Source organism: Miscanthus floridulus, chromosome 9, assembly GCF_019320115.1.
Source record: "Miscanthus floridulus cultivar M001 chromosome 9, ASM1932011v1, whole genome shotgun sequence".
In the NCBI taxonomy this organism is placed as follows: domain Eukaryota; kingdom Viridiplantae; phylum Streptophyta; class Magnoliopsida; order Poales; family Poaceae; genus Miscanthus; species Miscanthus floridulus.
The window spans coordinates 9,031,872-9,051,003 of NC_089588.1; the positions used below are offsets into that span (position 1 = coordinate 9,031,872).

Sequence of the window (19,132 nt, forward strand, 5' to 3'; positions counted from 1 at the left end):
GCTAATTTTCCCTTCATATTGAATCTTCTCACACTTCTCATTGGTGACACCTTCAAGTACACATAATCACCAATCTCGAAAGTCAGCTCTCTTCTGCGGGTATCAGCGTAACTCTTCTGTCGGGACTGAGCTACTCTCAAATTGTCTCTAATCATTCTCACTTGTTCTTCCGCGTCTCTAAGGACATCGGGTCCAAACACTTGAGTTTCTCTAGTCTGATTCCAGAACAAAGGCATTCTACACTTACGCCCATACAACGCCTCGAAAGGTGCCATCTTGAGACTCTTCTGATAACTGTTGTTATACGAGAACTCTGCGTATGGCAGACTCTTATCCCAACTATCACCATACTGAAGTGCATAAGCTCTCAACATATCTTCCAAAATCTGGTTGATCCTTTCAGTCTGTCCATCAGTTTGCGGGTGGTAAGTAGAACTGAAATTCAACTTTGTCCCTAAGGATCTATGCACTTTATGCTAGAATTGCGATGTAAATTGGGTGCCTCTATCCGACACAATTTTCTTGGGAACTCCATGTAAGCACACTATTCTTTCCATGTACAACTCTGCTAATCTTGCACCATTATAGGTAGTCTTGACTGGTAAAAAGTGAGCAACCTTGGTGAGTCGATCCACTATTACCCATATAGAGTCATAACCTCTTTGAGTGCGGGGTAATCCTACGATAAAGTCCATACCAACTTCTTCTCATTTCCATTCAGGAATCTTCATTGGTTGTACTAACCCTGCAGGTCTTTGATGCTCAGCTTTCACTCTTTGACAAGTGTCACACAAAGCCACATATTTTGCCATATCTCTCTTCAAACCATACCACCAATACTTCTCCTTGAGATCCAAGTACATCTTGGTACTTCCGGGATGTATAGAATAAGCAGACTCATGGGCCTCTTGCAGAATTGCATCACGGATAGCTTTCACTTCAGGTACACATATCCTTTTCCTGAACCAAAGAGTACCATTCTCATCCATTCTGAATCTAGGTGCCTTTCTAAGTACTACATTCTCTGCTATCTCCTTAAGTTTTTCATCCTCCAATTGACCTTTGCGTATCTCTTTTTCCAAAGTAGGCTCTATCACCAATTCCATTGCATTAGTGACCAGGCCCAAGTTGAGATACTCCATTTTAGCACACAACTCTGCTGACATAGATGTTATCTGAAGTCCATTGGCATAGCTCTTTCTGCTAAGTGCATCAGCTACGACGTTTGCCTTTCCCGGGTGATAATGCACTTCCAAATCATAGTCTTTGATCAATTCCAACCAACGATGTTGTCTCAGATTCAGATCTGATTGGGTGAAAAAATACTTCAAACTCTTATGATCAGTATAGATATCACTCTTATGTCCAATCAGATAATGTCTCCAGATCTTTAAAGCATGAACCACAGCTGCCAATTCCAAGTCATGAGTAGGATAATTCAACTCATGCTTCCTTAGTTGTTTAGATGCATATGCAACCACTCTTCCTTCTTGCATAAGCACACATCCAAGACCCAAACGGGATGTATCACAATATATAGAGAAGTTCTTGTTTAAATCGGGCAAGATTAATACTGGAGCTGTAGTCAACCTCTTCTTTAGCTCTTCAAAGTTTGCATGGCATTTATCCGACCATACATACTTAGCATTCTTTTCCAACAAAGCTGTCATAGGCTTGGCTAGCTTGGAAAAACCTTCAATGAACCTTCGGTAATATCCAGCTAATCCCAAAAAGCTACGAATCTCACTTACAGTTGTTGGTGGTTTCCAATTCAGTACATCTTGCACTTTGCCTGGATCCACTGCTATTCCACCATTGGAGACAACATGACCCAGAAAAGAGACTTTCTTTAACCAAAACTCACACTTGCTCCGCTTAGCATACAACTTATGTTCTCTAAGCTTTTGCAAGACCAACCTTATGTGTTCAGCATGTTCTTCTTCAGTCTTGGAGAATATTAGTATGTCATCTATGAATACTACCACAAATTTATCCAGAAACTCCATGAACACCTTATTCATCAGATACATGAAGTATGCAGGTGCATTGGTCAATCCAAAAGACATAACGGTGTACTCATATAATCCATACCGTGTAGTGAATGTTGTCTTGGGTATGTCTGAGTTCCGAATCTTAAGCTGATGATATCCAGATCAGAGATCAATCTTGGAGAACACATGGGCTCCTCTCAACTGATCAAACAAATCATCAATCCTAGGCAAAGGGTATTTATTCTTGATGGTAACCTCATTAAGTGAGCGGTAATCCACATACATCCGTTGACTACCATCCTTCTTATCCACAAAGATCACAGGTGCCCCCCATGGGGAAGAACTGGGGCGTATGAAACCTTTTTCTTGCAACTCTTTTAGTTGTTTCTTAAGCTCTTCTAATTCATTAACTCCCATTCTATATGGACGTTTAGCTATTGGTGCAGTTCTAGGTAATAATTCAATAATGAATTCAATGTCTCGGTCAGGTGGCATACCTGGCAAGTCATCGGGGAAGACATTCGGGAACTCCTCCATGACACGATCTTGTTCATTGACTTCACCATCTAGCTAATTCACTGTGGCTGTAGGCTGAGCTTGCACTACCACTTCTACATAGATTCTATCTCCATTGAGTGATGTCACAACCACAGATTTCTCCTGACACTGAATCACTGCCCGGTGTTGTTTCATCCAATCCATTCCCAGGATAAGATCAATTCCCGCGGTTCTCAACACAATAGGCTTCACTTTGAAGTCTACCCCCCTTAAGGAAATGCTAGTTGAGGGGCTCCAATAAGAAGCTGGCATACTACCTCCCGGGGAATTCACTAGTATGGGGTTTTTCATGGCACACAAAGGTATGCTATGCATTCTAACAAAAGCTTGGGAGATAAAAGAATGCGAAGCACCAGAATCAAAAAGTACGGTAGCAGAAATAGAGTTGACGCTGAACGTACCCAACATGACCTCAGGCGTCTCCTGAGCTGCATCAGATGACACATAGTTCACCTTCGCTGTAAGAGGTGGTCGGGCGTTGAACTTCTGATTGTTGGCCTGGTTCTGAGGTGCTTGTTGGTTCTGCTTCTTAGGACACTGATGAGCATAGTGACCTACTTCTCCACATCGGTAATAGGCATTGGGATTGTTGGGTGCACCACTCTTCACAGGAGCATTGTTAGGCACTCCCTGGTGTGTTGTAGGATTGCTGGTCTATTGCGGGGGACGCTGATTTCCAAACTATTGCTGATACTGAGGGCGTTGCTGGAACTGGTTCCGCTGGGAATACTGACCACGGTTTCCCTGGTGAGTTGGTCCTTGATTCCTCTGCTGGAAACCTTGCTGGGGATAAGCACGTGGGCGAGTGTTGCTTCCAGAAGCTTGCCCTTGGAGCCTTCTTTTCTTAGCTTCCATCTCCTTGCACTTATCATCAATCACGATTACACGATTCACCAAAGACTGGAAGTTAGGATAAGTATTAGACATCAGCTGGAGCTGCAGTCCATCATAGAGTCCCTTGAGGAAATGGCATTGCTTATCCTTGTCATCTGCTACATCATTAGGAGCGTAGCGTGATAGTTGTGCGAACTTGTCCCGATACTCCGCCACAGTCATTGATCCTTACTTGAGATATCTGAATTCTTCCTGCTTCGGTTCCACTAGTCCATCAGGAATATGGTATGACTGGAAACTGTCCTTAAATTCCTACCAAGTGATAGCAGGAGCATTGTTGGGACGTCCAAACTGGAATGATTCCCACCAATCCTGAGCAGCTCCTTGGAGTTGCCCGGAAGCGTACAACACCTTCTCAAGGTCGTTGCATTGTGCTATGTTCAGTTGTTTTTCCACAGCATGCAACCAATCATCGGCCTCCATAGGGTCTGAGGCATGGGTGAATACCGGTGGACGACCTTTCATAAACTCTCCACGCTTATCTCTAACCTGGACAGGCGGTGGCCCTCTTGCAGGTTCATTGTCCAAGCGCTGCATCATAGCTTACATCAGCTGCGCTTGCATTCCCAATATCTGTTCCATGGTCACTGGTGGCGGTGGTGGATTTATAATAGCATCACACCCACGACCACGGCCTCTGCCTCTTACTCCTCTTGTGGCCATCTGTTTTCCAACAAATGTGCAAAATTTAGAGATTTTTCCAATTATAGAGAGCTTATAAAAGATAAGACACAATGCTGAGAATTTTCTGGACAAGATTCAAATTCAGCAGTTCAGTAAAACTGTTATAACTCGAGTTTCATAGATCCAACAGAGGTGCACCAAGATTCGTTAGAAAGCTTAGGACATCAGCTACAACTTTCATTTAGACCACTTTTACAGATTCGGACTCACACATAGTCAAAAGTAGAGCTAAACCGAAACTGTTCTGAGTTCCAGACAGTGCAGGAACATCAATTTGTGACAGCTAGATCTCCCAAACCTGAACAGCTATTGACGTGATTCCAAAGACACTCGAAAGATACAGAGGTCTAGTTATCTCCACAAAAATTTCAGAATTTTTATCATCCTAGATTTCGAGATACCAGATAAAGAACACAGACTGCTCCAGAAATCAGCACAGCAGAGATAAGATAAAGCGAAACATCTGCATTAAGATTTCATTCTAAACTTAAAGTTCCAATCTAAGGAAGTTGTGGACATGCCCACAAACTCCCTGCAATCAAGCAAAATACCAAATCAACCAAGTTCACAAATTAAACATCTAATCAACCAAGTTCACAAGACCAACAAGACTAAATAAGGACACGAACTAACGACGTGGTAATCTAGATCAAGGCACCTAACACCTATGGAGCGGTGTCAATCATGGTGAAGGAACGGCGCTTCTTCTTGTAGATGGAAGGCTGTCCCAGTTGTGCTCGAAGTTCATCCACTTGTTTCTGAAGACGTCTCTGCGCCCTCTGAGATGCACGCAGTTCTCCTTTGACTTCATCATCCACTCCTTGCATAGCGTGGACATGCTGCACCGTTGCCTCTAGAGTTGGGTCATTCTCTGGTGGAGCCAAAACCTACCAAACACCCTCATGATCATTTTGAGAAAGGAACCTGAAGCGATCCTCCCTCATGGCCTCAAAGCGACAACCATGGTAGTGGATGTAGGCATTCTGTGCTGCATCCTCCATGCCATCCAAAGCATGGGCTCTCCTGGCAGGGGCACAGTGGACTGTCTCCACCTCATGTCCATTATTGATATCGTTCCAAGCGGTGACCACTAGCTCTACCTTCCAGAAGGTAGCCTCCAATGGGTGCTGGTACTCGGCACAGTGGTAGCTGATGGAGGCGTGCAAGTCGGGGAAGTAGTCGTCCAGCACATGGGTGAGGAGAGTGTGGTAGTAGGCTGTCTCTGGAGCTGGCTTGAAGTAGTACTTGCACTTCTAGCCAATCTCCTCGTCCTCCACGGGGGCAGCTGGGGATGGTGTAGGTGTAGGGGAAGTAGCCGTCGACTCCTCAGGTGTAGCTACAACAGGATAGACAGGCACGGCGACTGGCGTAGGAGTAGGTGTAGGCATCGGTGTAACCATCTCCTCGTCGTCAGAGATGATCACAATCTCCCTCTCCGCCGGTGGGGCACGCGGTGTGAACATGGCACGATAGCCGACGGTGCTGAGTCGAGCAGTCTTCGAATTATGAGACATCTATAGATTTAAAGTGAGATAGAATTAGAATCAACAATTTTAAATAATAGATTAAGCTATGAAAAGCATAAATGTTTTAATAAAATAACAAGAATAAGTCAGTAAGCAAGAAACCAGAAGAGCAAAGATGCTAAAATGACCTTTTTCTAACTAGGCTTGCATCCTATAGTCAACACGGCTCTGATATCAATTTGTCACACCCAATTTTAAGGATAAAATTGAATGCACAAAACTTGTGTGTGCCCAGGAATCAATCACACACACAAGCTAACAAATTACATATAGCATCATCATGGTGTCTCATACATCAGAGTTATAATAAAACTTAGTCTTATACATCACAGCGGAAAGATAAAAAGATAATAAACTCTCGTGGGCTTCATCACAGGGAAGGTCAACTGGTTGACCACAAGCCTAAAAATCCTCAGGGAATTCCTCATACCCGTTGTCATCTGTTACCCATCTGGGATTTTTATCCAAATAAAGAAAATAAACAAGTGTAAGTACATCCCGTACTTAACAAGCTAACATGGGGTTATGAAGCTCAAAAGGTTGACACTGGTTTATTGCAGTTAGCATTTTTAGTAAGTTAAGCTTTTATTCTCAGGTATTAACAAGTTATGCTTAAGCTCCCATTTAATTCCCATAAGAACATATATCGGGGTCAAGTGTACCATATATCATCATTGAACAACTTTAAATGATCATCAACAAGTAACCAGTTATTCTGTGAGTTTTCTGGGCCGCTCGTAACCGTGAGCACAGCTGTTATAACAGTTTATCACCCTCTGCAGAGGTGGTGCACATTCACCGCGAGTCGTGATCCCCATATGCCCGGGTTAATTACTCCCATGTCACTACCAAGGTGAGCGGGCAGGGTACACTATGAAGCCATTTCATAGGTTTCCCTAACAAGTTAGGGCCGCTAGGTTTCCTTGGCAGGCAGATGTAGGAACCCTCCTTTCCTATGGCACATATCCATCGCGGCTATACTCATAGGAATAGAGGCAGCCCTATACCCAACGTGGCAAGCCCCATTTGCGCCAAAAAGGTAACCTCTAACTAGCTAGAAAAGATCCTATTACTGAGCTAAAGTCAGAGCCATATGACTCTCCCGGTTGCACTATTAGTCCCAGCTTTTGCCGACAGATAAGTCCTTATGGAGGGCCGGAAGCAACATGAACAAAGGTCATTTGCACTTTCGCCCTATGAAACAGTTGTTATAAATCATGTTACTCACTTTGTTCCATAGTATCATTCATCAACATGTATATCAAGTTCAGTTAGAGCACTAGCAATCTACCCATATGCATTTAACCCATAGGAGACAAGGAACAGGATAAACAATCACTAGGTTGTCCTTACGGGTATCAAAATTAGACACATGCAAATGAGTAATTGATTAAAGTGAAATAGGACATCAATGAAGGCCCATGCTATACTTGCCTTGGTTCACAAACTCGTGCTGGTCCTGCTAGTCGTCGAAGAGTTCTTGGTCTCCAACGTTTTCCTCACCGTCTGAACGTGACCAACACGGCAACATACAACATTCCAAAAGCATTCATGCAAAGCAAACATTCCTATCATTAGAACAGTACACCAACAGTATTGAAATCAAGATAAAATGTTTGTAAAACTAATCTACGTCTCGCTACGATCTCGTCAACGTGAAGTTCACGAAAAACGGAGCTAAAATGCGAAAGTTATGATTTAAACGGGTTTTCCTATAGCCATATATTTAATTAAATCTAATCATGAAATTAAAAAGTTCCAAACTTGACTAACAGTAGTTCCAATATGTAGCTTATGAAATTACGAAGCTAATGCGATTTGAATGGATCAATTCGGAGCTAAAACGACAATTTTATAAGCGAAACAGTTCAAATGGCATTTCTGTAAATACTGAAAACGTATTTTTGACTTAACCCGTGAAGTTTACGCTTTCCAATCGAGATTGCGCATTCGGGGAAATACGCCTTGGACTGCGGGTTCTATTTTCTAAAAACCGAGGGGTTCTTTAGCATAACTACGCGCGAAAGGGTAACTTCCACTGGTGGCCGTTGATCTCGCGATGGGCGGTTGAGATTAAACCGAGGGGGGAGAACAAGGGGGGGGGGGGGGCTGGCCAGAACAGTGCCCTAGGCGGCCAGACACCATGGCCGGCGGCGAAGTCTCACTAGTGAGCTCGGTTAGGGGGGCCACGGTCCATGTAAAGCATATACGAAAGCACCAGAAAGATGCGGAGGAGCAGGGGATCACGGCTAGGCCAAAAAGGTGACCGGAGGGGAAGGTTGAAGCGGCGGCCGCCATGGCCGACGGCCAAGAGCTTCTCGGCCGCACGCAAAATGGCCATACAAGCCATCAAACGCCAAAGGAGAAGGTCGGGGAGAGAGAGGAGAGCATGGGGGTCTCACCGCGGGGAAGAAATGGGTCGGAGATGGCTCGGGGAAGACGGGTCACGGCGGTTCCGATCTCGGTGGACGGCGGGGCTTTTCCGTGTGATGGTGGCAGCCTTCGAAGCATGAGGAGGGGGAAATTGGAGTGGGGAACGAGAGAGAGACACGCGGGGGCTCGGCTTCGCTTAAAAAGAGGCCGGGGCACGGGGAGGGCGCTCCCACGACACGCGACGTGGGCGCAGGCGGCGGTTGCGGCTTGCGGCTTGACTGGCGCGGCGGTTTCGGAAGGAGGGAGACGGCGCCGACAGGTGGGGCCAGGCGGTCAGCGGCTGGGCACGGGGCGCAGGCGCGCGGCAACGGCTGGCGCCCGAGTGGGCCGGCGGGGCTTGCTGGGCCGAGCAGAGCGCGCGGCTGGGCCAGCGGTGCCAGGCCGAGCGGGGAAAGGGGAGAGGGGAGGGCAAACGGGCCGCGGGAAAGGAAAAAGGCCATGTGGGCCGAAAGTGAGGAAGGAGAGGAGAAAAGAATAAATCTTTTTTTTTCCTTTTTATTTTCCAAACAAAATTTCCAAAAGCATTTTCAAATAATTTTTGAATTCATTTGGAATTTTAATCAAAACCATTCATCACAAAAATAAATATGCAGCAGCATGTATGCATTACTTGTAGCTAATCTTAATCTTATATTTGATTTTAGTTTTATAAAGATTATTTGTTTCCTATATTTCAATGCTCACCAAAATTGCTTAAATAAATCAATTTGGCTATTTCTAGAAATTGAAAATTTTGGGTGTTACAGCCTAACTAAGTCTGCACATTTGATTCCAGTTAGAACCAACTATCGACCGCATGAGTATGCTGAGTTGTATATATCCCACATAGTATGTCTACATGGCATGCCAAGAACCATTGTGTCTGATAGAGGGCTTTAGTTCACTGCTCGTTTTGGGGAACATTGGCACAAGATGTTAGGCACCAACTTAGTCAGAAATCTGCCTGTCACCCTCAGACCTCCGGGCAAACTGAATGTGTAAATCAAATATTGGAAGACGTGTTGAGAGCTTGTGTCATCTCTTCAAAAGGTTCATGGGAAAAATGGTTATCTTTAGCTGAGTTTTCCTACAACAATAGTTATCAAGAGAGTATTAAGATGGCTCCTTTTGAAGCTTTGTATGGCCATAAATGTAGAACTCCTTTAAATTGGGTTGAACCCGGAGAAAAGAGATACTATGGTATTGATTTTGTCAAAGAGGCTGAAGAGAAGGTGCATGTAATTCAACAACATATAGAAGTCGCTCAATCAAGGCAGAAGAGTTATGCGGATAAGAGAAGAGACCTATTGAGTTTGAAGTAGGTGATTATGTATACCTGAAAGTGTCGCCAATGAAAAGGGTACAACAGTTTAGGGTAAAAAGAAAGCTTGCACCCAGATATGTAGGTCCATATCCAATCATTGAGAAAAGTGGAAGAGTAGACTACAAGATCCAATTACCTCCAGAAATGAGGGCTATCTTCAACGTTTTTTATGTATCCCAATTAAAGAAATGTTTACGTGTTTCAAAAGAAAGAGTGGAGGTCAGTGATATCAAGTTAGAATCGGATCTAGCCTATGAAGAGAAGCTGGTGCAAATTATAGATAGCAAGGATAGAGTAACTCGAAACCATGTGATCAAGTTTCATAAAGTGATGTGGAATAATCATAGTGAGCAAGATGCTACATGGGAAAGGGAAGATTTTTTACGTGAAGTTTATCCCTCCTTTTATGAAAAATGGTAGGTCTTTCGAATCTCGGGGCGAGATTTCTATAAGGGGGAGGGGCTGTAACACCCTAGGTGTTAGGCTTGCACTTTTGCACTTGCATTGCATGAGCTTAAGCATCATTCATTTATATATGAGCATAAGCATATGAAGTTCATCTCAATCACCTTACTTTTGTACATGTGATGATAGTTATATGCATGTATATGCTTGCCATTATGTGTGACCAATGTATGAAATGCTTGTGGGGCCTTAGGGGTATTTTAAACATGTTTAGAATGTCACATGGAACAACTTTGGTATTCATGACTTGGACTAGATTGGCCTCTAAGTCATGGTTATAGTGTAAGTTACCATTTTCAAGTTGTATGTTTGACCTAAGTTGAACTATAGCATAGAGTGTTTGCATGGCAGTGCACCCTTAAGCAAAGTTGTAGTACTTGACTAGAGTAACAACTTTTATTTTTGGGTGAAGAGCTAATTCAGTGCCTAACATGGTCAAATAGGGCTCACAAGAATCAACAAAGTACTGTTTTCACACTTAGAATTTTCTGTCATAAACCAGTTTTCAGTTTTCAAGTGACCTACTTTGAAGCTTTGCAATTTGAAAACCATGACGAATTAGATGTTACTCCCTAAAGCAAAGTTGGAGTTTACATGTAGCTCTACAACTTTTAGTAATGGAGTTTTTGCTAACTCGCCGTGGATTAGTAGATATATGATGATGAAATGGCGCTATCAAATGGCCTGATGCCGGTTTTGAACCAAGCGTTGCGTGCCGTCAGTGGTAGACCGCTCCAGGCCACGGTCGCCATGTGGTGGCCGTACACCGACGACGGCCGAGCTGGTCGGGCAGCAGCGTAGTTAAGGGTGAGGCGACGTTGCTGCTCCACTCAGTTTCCACTCTCTCGCCCTTGCTCGCCTTCCCTCTCGCCCGCTAGCAGCAGCGCCACCATCATCAACATGTTGTGGCACGAGAGGAGCCGCCAGGCCTTGGTCCCGATCCTAATGAGCCTAAAAGTAAAACTTGCTGACAAAAGGGGGGTAGGTCTTTAAAGTGTTTCTCAGATTGGACTAAAGAGGAGCCCATCGAGAAGTGGTCATCGTTGCATGACACCTATGGTGCACACTATGGCATAATGATAACGAATCTAGCAGAGGTTTACAACTAGGTGCTTAAAGGTACATGGTTGCTTCCTTTGGTTGCTATTGTGGAGGGTATCCTAAGGGGCACAATGTTGTATCTACGAGAGCATTGTCAAGCGGCAGCCGTAGATGTTTAGAATCCATAAATGACATATTCATGGAAGATTTCTGCATACATCGAAGAAAAGAGTGCCAAAGGGTCCCTGCATAGGGTGTTTCCTGTTGGCAACTAGAACTTGTGTATGAAGTCATGCTGCATGACAAGGGCAGACTTGGCACTAGTTAACAAGTGCGAGTGCACATGCAACAAGCCGAAGTACTACCATTATCCATGCTCACATGTGCTTGCTGCATGTGGAAAAGCTAAGATTCTAATGACTTTTGTGTCCGATTATTTCAAAAAGAAAGCTGTATTGAACACATGGTGTGGTGAGCTTTGAGGTTGGAGGGCTGTTGACGGTCGTTAACCATCAAAAATTACCATCAAGATAGCGTGTAAAACTGGATAAACAAGATCACCAACATAGGTCTAGGGGTTTAAACTAACAAATTCCATAAGTTTGGTGAATCTATGTTTGTAGGAGGATTTAATCCAAAAATAGGCAAAGTGGACCCAATCGTCAGAGCAAATCACGACCATCCGCGATGAAACCAACTTAGACGAGTCCTAATCCATCGTAGAAGGCAATCCACCATGACCCGACCCGAGCTGCCACAGGGGGAGGCCAACCAGCCCCATCTATAGGCTAGACGACCTATGGGGCCCACAAGGCAGCCCCTCCTTCCTACGTCGGTTTGCCACCACCTCCAAGATCCAATCTACGCTGTTGCCCAAGGTCAGTTCATATCAAGGGTTGAGATGCATCGTTGCCATGGATTCATGGGCCCAAAGGGTGCCTGGTGCCAAAATAAAAGGAGCCCCCTACCTCCTCCAGAAGGCATCCTCAGATCCTCAAAATTCACAACCATCATCTGAGAGATCAACTAGAGAAGAATAGGATTGAACTCCAATACCTCAAGGCTTTAGCATAGTCTAGCTAGTGAGGTCCAAGTAGAGTTGAGCCCCTGCTTAGGATTCCGGATCCATCGTTTGGAGACTTTGTATAGCCATTGTATCTATAACACCCTAGGTTTTAGGCTTGCACTTTTGCACTTGTATTGCATGAGCCTAAGCATCATTCATTCATATATGAGCATAAGCATATGGAGTTCATCTCAATCACCTTACTTTTGTCCATGTGATGATAGTTATATGCATGTATATGCTTGCCATTATGTGTGACCAATGTATGAAATGCTTATGGGGCCTTAGGGGTATTTTAAACATGTTTAGAATGTCACATGGAACAACTTTGGTATTCATGACTTGGACTAGATTGGCCTCTAAGTCATGGTTATAGTGTAAGTTACCATTTTCAAGTTGTATATTTGACCTAAGTTGAACTATAGCATAGAGTGTTTGCATGGTAGTGCACCCTTAAGCAAAGTTGTAGTACTTGACTAGAGTAACAACTTTTATTTTTGGGTGAAGAGCTAATTCAGTGCCTAACATGGTCAAATAGGGCTCACAAGAATCAACAAAGTACTGTTTTCACACTTAGAATTTTCTGTCATAAACCAGTTTTCAGTTTTCAAGTGACCTACTTTGAAGCTTTGCAATTTGAAAACCATGACGAATTAGATGTTACTCCCTAAAGCAAAGTTGGAGTTTACATGTAGCTCTACAACTTTTAGTAATGGAGTTTTTGCTAACTCGCCGTGGATTAGTAGATATATGATGATGAAATGGCGCTATCAAATGGCTTGATGCCGGTTTTGAACCAAGCGTTGCGCGCCGTCAGTGGTAGACCGCTCTAGGCCACGATCGCCATGTGGTGGCCGTACACCGACGACGGCCGAGCTGGTCGGGCAGCAGCGTAGTTAAGGGTGAGGCGACGTTGCTGCTCCACTCAGTTTCCACTCTCTCGCCCTCGCTCGCCTTCCCTCTCGCCCGCTAGCAGCAGCGCCACCATCGCCATCACCGCCATGAGTTCGCCGAGCCCACGCGCAGCCATCACTGCTCTAGTGTCCAATTGCTCATGCTAGTAGCGTCGCCTTGCTCTGCTCTACCACCTCAAACCACCAATTCGACCTCTCGAGTCCAGGTGAGGCCATAATCTGAGTCGTCGTGCCTGCCATGGCCGCGGTGGGCCGCCAAGCACGAGCTTGCTGTGGCCAGTCGCAACACATGCACCTCTGCTCCTTCTCTCCCTCCTTTGGTCTTCACCATAGGTCCTAGCATCTTAACCCACTGTCCTTTTAAGATGCTATCGTCGGGTTGCGCCGGAACGCACCGTCGCTCCCGCCGCAGCCGCCATGGCCACCGTGACATGCAAGCTCACCGTTGCTGAGCTGACCCATCACCTCCATCCTCTATCATGCGCCTTAGGTTGAGTAACCATATATCTAGCAGGTGGCATGATGGAGACCCACCTCTCATCGCCGTCTAGACAGAACACCGAGAGCACCACCGTGCTCTGTGCTCCAACGTAGCGGCATGCACGCGGTCAGAGCTCACCGGCGCCACCCCGAACCCTAACCTGCATCCTTTAGCTTTGCTAGGTCACCATGTAGATGTAGCGAGCCTCGCCTGAGCTTACCATGGCCGGAGCTCATCGGAGCTCTGTCACACAGCTTCGTCGTCCGCCATGGCCGCTGTCGAGCCTACTCCGACGAGCCTCCGAGCCAACCAAGCACACCCATCGATGCAGGACATCGAGGCGAAGCCATCGGTGGTGACCCCACCGCCAGTGACCTCATCGGCGACGAGCAGTGGCCGGTCAAATGTCGCCTCTGTTATGATTTGCTGACGGGTGGCTCCCGTTGACCGCGGGCCCCACCTATCAGTCTGAGTGTTGATTTTGATTTTCTTATTTTTTTCATAGATTTGAATACCAAATTTAAAAATTCATATCTAGAGATAGAAGTGTCCAAATGGAGTGACCCAAATTTTGTTGGATTCCTCATGAAGTGTAGTATTTGATAAAAATATGAAATGCACTGTTTCTAATATTTTTCTAGGAGAATAAAATGGAGCTAGATAAAAGCTTTTTGAATGATTTCAATTTTGTAAAATGCCTAACTTGAGCTAGGAAAGTGATAAAAATGTGATTCAATTTTACTGATCTTGTGTTGACATGATCTAGCTAAGAAAAATACTAAACCTACAGTAAGCATTCTAGAATTATGGTCTTAGTATTTAATCTTAAATAATTGCTAGTTTCTAGTGAAAATAAATGAGGTAAAAATACATAACTAATGATCATGCAAATTTTTACACAATGTTATGGTACTAGGACACATGTAAGAAAAATATGAAATCTATTGTTTGGCATTTTTCACTAGGCTAAACTATTTTTGCTAAAATAAGCCTATGCAACTTATCATTTTTGTAGAGATGGCTATATTTATCCAAATGCCATAAAATTTGTACAGTAGACTTATGGGAGCATAAGTAGGCTAATTTAATTTTATTAGAATTTATGGTGCAACTTTTATATATTTTCCTTATTTCACCTTAGTGTCTAAATAAATTAATAAATGCATTTAAATAAATTATTTGAGCTTGACCATCATGTTTTATAGAGTGTGTAAGATGCCTAGGAACTGTTGGTACCATTGGTTGTACCCAAATTTGATTGCTTGTTTGCAGTGAAATATTAATTGCTCTATAATTCAATTTTAGTGACTGTTTGGATAATTTCGGTTGGGAAGTAAATTACATGGGTAAAACGATGTTTTCTGTGAATATTGCCAATAACAAAGTTGTAGATAACTTACTTATATTGCTTGTGTCAAATTTTCATGGAAAAGGCGAAATGGTTTGAGAGTTTAGTTGTTAGAACTTGGTCTCCAGAAATGCTTATTCTCTGGAAATTTCTAGACAGATCTAAGAAGTTTACCTATTTTGACTAGGATAATGGTTGAATCACCCTTTCATGATTAAATGAAAGTCGTAGGAAGTTTTATAATCTTTCTAGAAAGTCTAAGATCATAGTATTTGGTTGAGTAGAACTCCGGATATAACCAAATTACGTAGCTACTGTTTACAACAGGAAATGACTAAGTCAATTGTAGTTGTTTGTCTTATATGATGCTTGTGTAGATGTTTAGGCTAATTGAGATTAGTTGTTAGCTATAGGTTCTAGGCCTCTTACTGATGATGAACAACTTTACCTTAGGTTTTTAGAACTTGGTGAGTGTATGTTTCTTGTATTATAGGAGGGATATGCACCTACTCAGTAAAAATCAACTAGCAGAAAGTTATACATCTACTTGGTCAACGAGTGTTAAACTTATCATACACCTTACAGATAACTATGCTCATGCATGCACAAGTTATCATATCATCTCATCTCTTATGCATTCATGGTACTCATTTGTGCATATGCATGCAATAGGTTCCCCGGAAGGAGTGACGCTTCTCGAGTTCGAACCCGGGCAGCAGGAGGAGGAGCTGGCAGCCAAGGAGCAGGAAGTTTAGGTGAAAGACGAAGTCAACATAGATGATCTCCCTGAGTGTCCTGACCATCAACCTTCTTCGTTCTTGAAAGGCAAGCCCCGGAGCATTATAAGCCTCCTATATTTTTACAATTATCATTTGCGTCCTATATGTTTGATGCATTAGTTTTTATAAGTTGATTGAAACCACTTGCTGCATATACTATCTTTGTCTAGATAAATATATCTTGAATCCTTGGTAGGTCCAGGATCAAATATATGCTTAGCCTTGCTTAGTCCGATAGAAGCCAGGTGATTTCCTGTCACCTGAAACATATAGGTAGATAACTGATCATGGTTGGCTATAATTGCTATCGTGGAAATAACCATGTGGTTATGAATAAAGAGGAGACTGAGCAGGATTGTGATAGAGAAGCACAAGGCATGGAGGTCTTGGTGCCTATTTATCCCCGTTTGTGTCGGTTAAGGACCGATTCGCTGTACGTCCTCATGACATGTTGAACCCATGCCTAGCAGTTAGTTGGCCGGATAAGTCGTTCCAACCGCGAAGCCGAGTAGTTCAATTCAGGCCGGGCCTTGGTAAGTGAAAGTGCGCACACTGGAGGCAATAAGGATGTGCGAAGAGCCAATGGCGTAAGTCTAAGGGTGGGTTCGAGTCCCGATCTTCCTGGTAGATTGGTACAATCTCTGAGGGTGCGGCGTTGATCAGACCTGTGAAGTTGGTTCCTGAGTTGTATCAAAGGTGACCCGATGCGACCCTGACGAGGGAAGTATGGGTTTGTGTTAGGAATAATTCCCCGACTGGGTAGGAATCGATTCGAATCACCGTCTCTCCTGGATAGTGAGAACTTGACTGAGCAGCGACAACATATAGTAACTTAATAGAAACTTGTTTGTTATGATGATGCTCAAATTATTCTGATGCTGGATATGGTTACTAATGCTTGTTAGCTTAATCAAGTGATTGCTCTAGTACAGGTGCTAATCTAGAGATGCTTAACTGAATAGGAATTCAAATTGATGCTAGAGATATTAAACCTTCAAGTTATGTTACTTAAGCTTTTATGCAAAATGTTGTCAAGCTAACTTCACCGATAAAGCCTTGCATACTCCTTGGTGTCATATTATTTCTGGTTTTTTATGGGTAAGTCTAGCTGAGTACATTCTCATACTCAGGGTTTATTCCCTCTTGTTGTAGATGACATGATGTACCATGGGTACTATAAGAACTGCCTTCATCCTGCCATGGATGAGGACTAAACCATGGGGCATCATACTCCTGAGTTATCCCCTCTGTTCTGCTTTTGCTGGAATGACCGTAGCACTGGCATGTATTTGAACTAAGTGTGATGTTGATGTTAAACTACTTTGCTTCCGCTATTTAAACTTGGTTTGTAATAACTATGTGAACTTCGATGTATGTGAGAAAATTTGTGAACTATTTGTGAACTGTGATGTACCATGTGACTGGTTATGTTGAATCATGTATGATCTTGGTTTGTATGTTGGTTTGTTTGAGATCCCTCGTGATTTCATCAGACTACCGGGTTTATATGGGCTCAAGTATGACGGTTTGATTGCCTCGGCGATTGCTATTGTACTTGTGCTCTTATAAATTGGATGGTTCAGTTACAGTATCCTTTATATTTCATATGTTGTTCATGACTTTGTTCTTAGTCCATATTATGTTTCTATCTATCATGTTCTTAGTTTACTTTGGTATTATGCTTGATATAGTCATAGTTAGCTATGAGTTTATGCATAGGATTGCAAAGCACTTAGCTCAGTACTCGAGTGGGTTAAGTGGTCAACATTGTGTAAGCATGGTGCTTATACGTTGTTTACCTGCGGATGCACCCTATATTCTAGACTATGTGGTAGATCGTGGGGGTGACAACCTTGTTGAGTCCTTTGTAGTCCACCTCCTGTCTGTAGGCCAAGTAGGACCCCGTTGCAATGGAAGTAGTTAGGCTCTATTCTTGCTCTTCTTAAGTAATGTCCCTTATGCATAGATGATAAAGAGTTAATTGTGCTATAGAGGAGAGTATATATGCCTTTGTACATAGACTCGATGAATAGGCATGACTTAGGAATCTTTCACTCTTGTTTTCTTACTTAGTCTAGCTATGCTACATTAGTGAGTATCTATTTCAATCTCTGGATCATTATCATTGTCATACACTTATCATATATATATCATTTGGCTTACCCCTGTTTAGAGTATGTGTTTAGTTAATGATTCCATCATAAGTATGCATATTTATCAATATCTCATTAGCCATCGTTCCTCCTAGTGGTAAAAATATAAATAACGATACCTAGAATACTCCAGGTGAAATGCTACAATGGTATATCTGTGCGCTTGTAGAATTCTATATCTTTCTAAGTCATAATATAATACCACAAGTATTTCTGGCGCCATAGCTATCTTTAGTATCGACGTTAAGAAATACCAACAAGCATTTCTGACGCCGTTACCGGGGAGGACATAAGGCTAAAAGAGAATTGATCAAATAATACTTATTGATGATATCATAACTATGCACCACTGTTTTAAGCAGGCTTACCCTTGTTTTTATCTATTCATATCTTATATAGGGTATTACAACATTGATTTTGATTCACCAACAATTCCCATTGGAAATCATTGAAGAATCAAATCAATCAAGAGGTTGTGCAACACCACCATTTGAGGTCATGGACAATGAAACGTTACGCAAATTCTCTGCTCCAAGTGCTGAAAACATTCGCACTAGACCAACACTCAACATCGGGAACATTGAGTTTGAACTCAAGCCAAGCCTCATCAATATGGTGCAAGCTAGCCCATTCAGCGGAAAGGCACATGAAGACGCTAGTACTCATCTTCAGAATTTCCTGGAGATTAGTAGCACAGTCACTATCAAGGACGTCACCCAACAACATCATACTACTTCACCTATTTACACTTTCTCTTTTGTTAAAGGCGATGCAGTGGTTCTACGCCAACAAAGATAACATAAACACATGGGTAAGATGTTCGAACGCCTTTCTAACAAAATTCTTCCCTATGGGTAAAATCAATGCCCTACGAGGAAGAATCTTCAACTTTCAGCAACAGAAAGATGAAACCATTCTAGAGGCATGGGAGCGTTTTCAAGAATATATTTCAGAATGTCCTCATCATGGGATGGAGGATTGGTTGCTCATGTAAGGATTTTATCATGGATTAACTAAGAAGGCGCATGAATAGCTCAATGCTGCTGCTGGAGGAGCATTTATGTCACTCACCATCAATGATGCCAAAGCTCTCATGGAGAAGATATCCTCTAACCAAGGCTGGTCTAAGGACAACAATCAATATTGCAAGAAGAGCAAAGAAGTCAGAGAGGAGGTGTGTGTACTATCTGCCAAAATGAACCTGTTGCTAAATTGGCTCGAACAATGAGCCAAGTACAAGGAAGATCGATAGGCTCTCCAAGAAGCTTATAATTCACAAATCATATGTGAAGTCTGTGGAAACATTGGGCACTCAGGAAATAGCGGCCCCAAAACACAAAGGAAGGTGAACTTCATCATCAACAATTCTGATCATCAAGGATGAGGATGGGACCAACCACAATGGTCAAACTACCAAGGTAAGTACCCAGGTAACTATTATAATTCTTTCAATCCTAATGAACCATCCTTGAAAGATTTGATCTTAGAACAATTTA

At 43.1% G+C, this 19,132-nt stretch overlaps 1 non-coding gene across 1 annotated transcript; it reads right to left on the minus strand.

Moving 5' to 3' along the window:
- Window positions 1–18,501: 18,501 nt before the first annotated feature.
- LOC136484544 (small nucleolar RNA R71) lies at window positions 18,502–18,608 on the minus strand. The gene has a single exon (XR_010766060.1). It is a non-coding gene; the product is annotated as a small nucleolar RNA R71 (small nucleolar RNA).
- Between the last annotated feature and the right edge of the window lie 524 nt (window positions 18,609–19,132).